Genomic DNA, 8,310 nt, shown 5'->3' with positions numbered 1-8,310 from the left:
AATGTCCTAGTACTCAGTAACTGTAGGAGCATGGCATGCTACTGCTAAGTGTTTTTAAATTAGGATTTTAAAACTTCTCCTGTGGCTACCCTGGTTGATTATGAATCTGTTTTTTTTCCCTACCAAGACCCAGAGTTTTGGCTCCAGCACCCTCATCAGTTGTAATTACTGTGCCCTTTTACATGGAAAATGTGATCAACTTCAGCTTGTCTGAGCTGCTTCATCCATCTGCACCTGTGGCTATGGAGGGAACGGCTCATGCTGGAAATTCTGACTCTATCAGAATGGCAGTTATTAATCCTAGGAACTGCATTAAAAAATACCTCCCTTTTTATTAGTACTATTAAGAGAAGTCTTATTCTTGATGATCTGCTAATCGCTTGTCATGTTAATTCCAATGTAAAGTATAAAACCTCTTCTTTACTTTGAATCAAAATCATGTGCTTTTAAAAACATAGTAATATATTTGATGAATGAATGTGGTTGACTGAGGGTAAATATGGCCAGGGTAAGTCCTTTCACTCCCTCTCTCTTCAAATCCTGTTTAATTCACACAGAAAAATGGCAATACAATATCTTAGGCATTTTTGGATTTCAGTGGGCCTTCTGACTGTGCTAAGCACAAATGGCCTTTGCAACTCAAGAGTTCAAGATGAGCTTGATGGGGTGTTACGTGGCACACAACTGTTAGGAGCATCAGCTAACTCTGCCTATGTCCTGCATCTTGCTGCAGTTCACACCTGGGTTTGGATTCTTCTGTGGCTTCAGTTTCAACAAAATTTTCTCTTGATCAGGCCAGGAGGAGCAACTCTGAAGGTTTGCTCTTTTAAATTACTGTTTTGGCTGCTTCTTTTGGTACTTCAAATAAATTGAGGGTAAAAAGATGAAAGTTCACAGTCTCTATGCACAAACAGAGGGAGAGAGAGAACAGGAGTAGTTCCCAAGTCCTGCAGCAGCCCTGGAAGGCACTATATGTCTCCTCCTTCTCTGCAGCACGTGTCCCCCTGGCTTAAGACCCATGCTCAGATTAATCCTGGCTAAGGAGCTAGGATATCCATGTGCAGTGGTCAGATCAAACGGCAGCTTGTGTTGCTGGACCTTGCTTCAGTTCCCACTGCTCTCCCTGCAGCTGCGCAGCTCTCCCAAAGCCCTGCAAACATCCCATGTTTGCAAGCCTCAGAAATCCGCTTGCACAGAGGAGAGGTGGGGCACAAGTGCTCCTTTTGCAATAACAAGCTTGTCTTTCCACTGATTCTGCCTGGGTGGCACAGTAACCACAGGCTCTCATCATTAGCAACAATTGGTGGGTCCCAGATTTAGCTCTGTCACCACAAACCCTGTCTTTTGCTCGAGCGGTCTCCAGCTTTAGCAAGTGGCAACTCCCTTAATTATACATTTTTATCTCCTCCACCCCAGCTACTGCACTCGGGGCTGGGGGAAGGGAGGAAAGAGCAAAAAGAAGGAATCCAAGGGGGAAAGTTAATTTAAGTACCTGGCTGCAGGGAGCACTGTAGTCCATCTTACTGGCTAGAGCATAACTCTGCTCTCTGCAGCACGATGTTAGCAGGAGCCCTGGACAACTAGTTTTTCCTTTCTATTGGAGCTGCAGCTTAGGGCTCTATTTTGGGGCTTCCCCCCACCCCTAACCTTTTCTTCCTGCTCAGGAAGGCTTATTGTGTGATTCCCCTTCTCTGGCCAGCTTTGGGGTGAACCCAGCTTTGCCCTAAGCCCACCACAGACTCCTTGGGCATCCTCCTGCCCCAGCCGGGGACTTTCCAGGTCCCTTGGGCTTCCCTGCTCCTCTTTCTTTTTCCTTTGCTGCCCTCTATCCCCCAGCCTTGCTCTGCTGCCTCGCACGTAAACCCGTAATTTGCTGCATAGGCATAAAATACTGTGAACTGCTGCACCTTTTGCACATGGATAGGTCAAAAAGAAGTGTAGCAATTTGCTTGAACATGTGCACGGGCAGTATTAATGCAGATCAGTTGCAAGAAATAACGTAATACAGATTTGCCAACGTATGTATTGCATAAATGCTGACAGGTGCTGACAGAAGTGTGTGCGTAAACATTTAATAGCACTGTTAATTCATAGCACAACAGTTGCTGTTGGCATGGTTTGGAATTTATTATATTTTGCTATTTATTCCTAGTCAGCTTGTTGTCCATCAGCCTCCCAGATGGCATGTCTACCGCAATTCCTTCCTCCTAAAATTTGCATGATGCTTTTCCTAGGAGCAAGGCAGGGTGGCTGATAGCTCAAGTTGTTCCTGCAGTCTCCAAAGCTTCCTTTCTTGCTCAATATAAGCCCACTTCGTGTCTGTGAAGAATTCCCCTAATCTCTTTATATCTTAATTGCTCTCTGTGAATAGGGGGAAATAAATATTTCATTCCCTTATAGATGTGTTTCCCTTTTCTGTTTTTCTTTCCTAATCTACTCAGATTGCTGTGGTGAAAACCTGGCCCCACTGAAGGCAAAGGCGAAACCACCACTGATTTCAGTTCAACAAAGATTCACCTGAACTGACTCTGCCTAAAAGTTAGGTGTCTAGTCCAAGATAATCATCTAGGCTCCTTTTATAGTCCCTGTCAAAAGATACTGGCACCTCCAGCAGCAATTCACCCTACCTGTCTCAGATAGCTATCTTGGGATGGGATGAATAGCCCTCCATAGGTGCCAATTTCTCTCTCCATTGACTACAGCAGAGGCTGAAAGTTTGAACTTAAACCAACTTTTAGGTGGCTGTTTTTCAGTTGCAAGTGACAGGGATGACTTCTTGCAATGTGGTAGCACTCCTTCTCTCCCTGCTGGAGATGGGGGCTCCAGTGGGATGTCAACCTGCTGCAACATTGCAAATATTTGTAGCTGGACCAAAAGGGTGTGATTTCTGCCATGGCTTTGGGTGTTCCCCTGCAGACTGCACTCAGGTGGCCTTGGATTGTGCCTTGCTCTGGCTGCCCACTGGCATCACTGCGTTAATCCGTGACAGGTTTCAGAAGCAGCAGCAGCAAAAGGCGCTTATATATGCTGAGCAGTGTTTTGCTGGGTTTTGCCAAGGGAAAAACTGAACCATCGTGTGGGTTCCAGGTTTTGCTTTTCTCAGTGGAAAAACTGGACGCTATCAAATGACACGAACGGCTTTTCTTTCCAGCAGTAAGTGAGAGAGGAGCATTTTCACTATTAATCTCTAAAGGTACACAGTAATCAGTCACGTTTCAGGTATGAGGGACAGTAAATGCCTGCTTGGGGGTCTCAGTGCGTGTCTAGTCATGCTGCTCATCAGGAGCGTAGGAGTTCTGAATGAGTGAGCATGTGTGATAGTCTCTAAGACACGTTCCTGATTGTTTTCCCCCCAAATCAAGGATGCTGGTTAAGAGAGGACAGTCTCTGAGGAGGCGATTGCCTGATGGGATTCATCCCTTTAATTTCACCAGGAGCCCCATAGGAATTGCAGTGTGGCCCTCTGGTTGTGGCGGGGGGTATGGGGTGTGGGTGGGGGGGGGTGTTGCTGCCAGACGGGGGTAGCCATAGGTGCTGAATTACAGCCCTAAAAGCTGCTGGGATGTCCTACTGACAAATGAGAGGGAGAGAAGTTTCTTGGCTTTAACAGAGTTGCCACATAGGAAAAGTCAACACGGAGAAGAAAATCAAATCTTTGTCCTCTGAATTGTGAAAATTATTTCCTCTGTGGGTGTAAATTGATGGGGGATATTCTGATTTATCAGGTAAGGATCATGGTCTAACGTGCAGTAAAAGCTTCAAGTTTTGGCTGTAACTCAGGGGTTAGTCCTTTAGGTAGTCACATAGGAGGTTTTGCAAGGGGATCAGAAGGTAGGGCTCTTGGGAACCCCAGGAAAAATAAACATAACCCAAAAAGCTGTGAGAGATTGTGTGACAGCCTCTGGTGAATGAAAAGTGACTGAACACCAGGTTTTTCTCTTTCACAGCCATAAAAACCAGGCTAAGGAGGCTGTCCATTACATCTCTTCTACGGTATCACTCCCCGTGTTTGACATAGCTCATATGATCTACGAACTGGGGCCTGGTTTTGATTTAGCACTGTTTATTAACCTAACGGTGCTGACATATTTTAGTGCAACATATAAAATCTAAGGCTTTTTCTTAAGCTGAGGAAATGAGGTTATGTGACATTGATCCAAAATGGAGGGGAGTATTTTAGGTTTCACTTTAACAGACAAGGGAATCGAGACAAGGGAAATGCAGTCTTTCTCCTGTCCCCTCTGCCAAGTCCTCTGCAAATGGGGCAGAAACACCAGGTTTCAGTAAAGTCTAGCACACATTTAAAACTAGCTGTAAATGGCTTTTGATCATTTTGTTGTGTTTGTGAAAGATTCTAAGAATCGGTTTAAAATTTTAATTGAGGCAATAAGAAAATCAAAATAACAGGTCTGCTTGAGTTACTCATGTCCAGGTCCGAAAACAGTTGGACACCAATGTCCTGTGGCTACAGTGAAGGTACAAGACCTTGTCCCCATTATATGGAAAAGGAAACTGAGGCCAGAGGGTGGGGGAATGGCGAGTCTGATTCTATGGTGATTCAATGGGTAGAAAAGAGATTGGTCCTCCTGATTTAGGACCTTATGGAATCCCACCAGTGTTACAAATGTCAGTTAAGGATAACTGATTAAGGAAATCTAGAGCTTACTGGCACAAAATAGTGATCTGTAGACAGGCAATGACAGGCCATTAATAGACCCAGTAATATGGATTTGCATTAACTATTTGGAGGTATTTTGTAAGCCCCTTGGCTGCATGTCAAATCACTAAGCTGGTACATTGTTCCAGCATTGGAGTTACTGTTGTTGGTGTGAGTCCAGAGTTGTTGTGGTTGTGCAATACTACCAAGTCCTTGCTTTTCTCCTGGTTACCTTTTGAATGGAGGTCCTTTCCTTGATTTTGGTAACAGTTATTAAACTTGGCTGCACCCACTCAACATTGCTGAGCCTCTTGGAAATAGGGTAGCAGTTGTGTAACTTCCATTCATCCATCCATACTGAGCAGTTAATTTCCATTATTGAGGTTTCCCAACATCATAACAGAGTTGCATTAATGTCGCTTATCTGTGATAACCAGTGCAAACTAGTGCAGGAAAATCCATGAGCAGAGCCAGTCCTGTTTAATTCAGTCTGGTGACTGAACGTTACACCATTATACTCCACCAGTGCCGCTTCGGGGTGTAGCTGCACCATCTCTCAGCTTCCTGCTCCTCCCCACATGGTTCCTCTCCTGACCTGTGCCGCAGTGGTCTCTCTCTGCTTGGATGCCCACTGGCTATATTTTGATCCCTGTATCTGCTGGCGTTGCCTGTAACAAGTTATCACAATCAGTTACTGTGTGATCTGTGCAACCTGGGTTGTAATTTCACCAAATTCCCTCTATTCCCACCATGACTGTGTGGTTGCCCTTTTCCCTCCTGCAGCCAGCCCAAAAGCTCACTGGTGCATCTTTCCTTTCCCATCACTCCAGTCACCCCATGAAAAAGGGCTGAAGGAGCTCACACGTTGCCCCATGTAATCTCGCTGCTAGTTGACGTTTCTCCTCCTCCTCCTCTCATTTATCCCAAATCCCTTCCTTTTCAGATTCCTTCATTTCCTCCTGCTCTTGGTTTTTAAGCCTTCTCTTATGTGACTTACTGTCTAGAACAGCTTCCCTCTGTACTTCTCTCCCCTTTCAAATCCTTTCTTAAACCACAGCCACTTCAGCAAGTCCTCCTTTTCAGAGGCAGTAATCCCCATTTATGCCGTAGCCCACAAACATTATCTGGTGTCATGTCAAGCATGTGTACAGCCTCTAAGGTAGTCTGGTGAGGTTTCTGAGAGAGAGCAGAGCTTCTAAATCCCTTTGAAATGTAATAGAAATCTGGCACCTAATTCTCTTTGGTTTAAAAATCCCAGTTCTCCTGGGGCAAGGCATGTGTATTGATCTAGGTGATGTGCTACAGTACCACTGTACGATGCTATGCGAGTTTTATATTGAACCATTAATCATTTGAATGCACAGCAATGTGTGAGTTAAGAGCATGTGCCCAATATTAAGATGGGCTGATTTAGATGTGTCTCGTGGGACTGGTTCTTGCTCAATTGCTCATTTCCAGATGTGAATTTTGAGAAAGGCAGAGCTTGCAATTGCTGTGTCTGTCTTCTGTTAAGGATCCCCCATAGTCAGTACCTATCTCTGTGTAAGTAAGTGGGATTACTCCCAGTGGTATCAGCCACAGCAGGACTGTAGACGCTTTGCTTCTTGGTTACTTGCTGTGAAACAGTTTTGCTATCAGCCGTATCTGCCAAGCAGGTGAATTCCCTCCTTTCCCACTGAGGCTGTTACCGTGAGAGCACTGTACAAAAGGTGACCTTGAGCATTGTGGAATTGTCAGGAATATTTAGCCTGCTATGTTTCTCAAAGGAAAGGAGGCCGGAGCTGGGATTTAAGAAGAGGATAGTATGGTCATACATGGGATTAGGACTAGGGCTAGACATGGGTGTGACTATAGGATAGTTATGTGGATTGTTGTCCAGTGTTGTCCAGAGCAGAGAGAAGTAATTCAGGAGATAGTGGGTCTGCTCTTACATCCTGGAGAGACAGGCTGTTCGCACAGGGGCCACCAACAGTCCTACACTTGGCCCATGTCTGCTTTTATTAACTCAGTGGTAAAATTTCTGTGGGGAGCCTGCCAGGTCCGAAGTCCTAAGCACTTTTGAGAACTTTCAGCCTCTCAATTTTGATCCATTACATTTGTTCCTCATGTTGTGATTTAATTCTCAGGAGCATCATCAGGAGTAGTCCGTGGGCAGATGGGACTCTTGTGTCTCTTCCTCTGGTGCAGGACTTTGCCTGATAAAAAGTGCTACCCAAGTAAATGTAAACTGTCAGCCATGGTCAGTCCTTAATGGGAGCTGTGCTAGATTCAGCTCAGTTAGAAACCCACTTTGAGGGGAAAAAAAAATCTACTGTGTCAATGTTTATCCGGTAGAGTAAAATGCAACTGTCCTGGGAAGGAGCTGTGGTCTGCAGACTCGTGCTGGACTCAGCTCCCTCCCAAGCAATGGCTGACAGCAGATGCAATGCAGCACGTTTACGGGATACGTTCTCCTCCATTAAAAAGATGAAAGGTAGGAGAAGGAGAGGAGGCTAATTCTGATCAATTGCCAAAATCATAAAACACGGGGGGGAGGGAGAGAGAGAGAGAGAAAGGGGAAGAACCCTCTGTAAATTACCCAGTGAGTCCATTCTGGAGCTGGGGATTAAACCCAGGTCTGCAAAATTCCAGTCAATTACTGCGAGCATGAGGCCACTTGCATCTGCTGACTCCCCGCTCCAGGTACTCCTCTTCTGAAGCAGTGAAGGTGCTTGCAAAGTGTGAGTGGCAAAATTTGGGCTAGTCAGCAATGCTTTTCTAAGCAATACAATTCACACGAGCCCTTGAGTAACTACGGGGATGGCAGGATCACGTACCCTCCTGCTACGTGGCACGCTGGAGCTGTTTAAGAAATCCCTCAGTCTCGTGAGCTCCTGGGCAGAATTACTGCACTTGGTTAGGCTGAGTGGGGTTCACTGGCTGTAGTTTGTGCAAGCCGGGTGGTGAATGAGTGACTGGAGAGGATGAACAGCAAGGGAGGACAGGCTTTCCATTACAGAAGATCTGGATTTATTTCCATTCATTCATTGCAAGTCAGAATCCATTCTCTTCATTTTTATTCTTCCATGCTGTGACACCTTTAAAATCCATGGTACATTTAACTTTTGATTTTCATTTAATACCCTTTAAAGTGATCTAATGCAGACAGATTACAGACAGTAAGGGTTACCGTCCTTTGGTGGAAATACCTTATTTAATAAAATGTTGTAAGACAGATTGGCCACTCCATGCATTACAAAAAGAAAGATATACTAAGTTTAGATGCTATGGCAGTAAAACTTTAGAGGCTTATCAATTTTAGAGTCATACTTTCCTGAAGTTTTCAAATCACTTTGAAAAGGTAACTAGCTATCCTAGTTTTGAAATCGGAAATAGTTGTTGTTGTAGTTTGCAGTATTTAATGTAGATCTATGTAAATTGCTAGGGGAGGGGGATGAGAACAGTTTGATCTTAAAATATAATTTGGACTGTTCTCATCTTTTCTTGTAAAGGCTGTTTTGATCGTTTGTTGCCACCTCCCAGTTTTCAAACATCTCAAGTCTCTCAAAAAGTTCTGATACTTTTAAAGATAAGGATCAGATTTTATGTATTTTTGTCTCTTAGTTCTCATGCCTTTGACATTCAGGTTTGCAAACTTCTTCCTCTATCAAAGG

This window comes from Haliaeetus leucocephalus, unplaced genomic scaffold (genome assembly GCF_000737465.1).
Source record: "Haliaeetus leucocephalus isolate CR32 unplaced genomic scaffold, Haliaeetus_leucocephalus-4.0 Scaffold395, whole genome shotgun sequence".
NCBI classification, from domain to species: domain Eukaryota; kingdom Metazoa; phylum Chordata; class Aves; order Accipitriformes; family Accipitridae; genus Haliaeetus; species Haliaeetus leucocephalus.
This window is presented reverse-complemented; position numbering follows the sequence as displayed.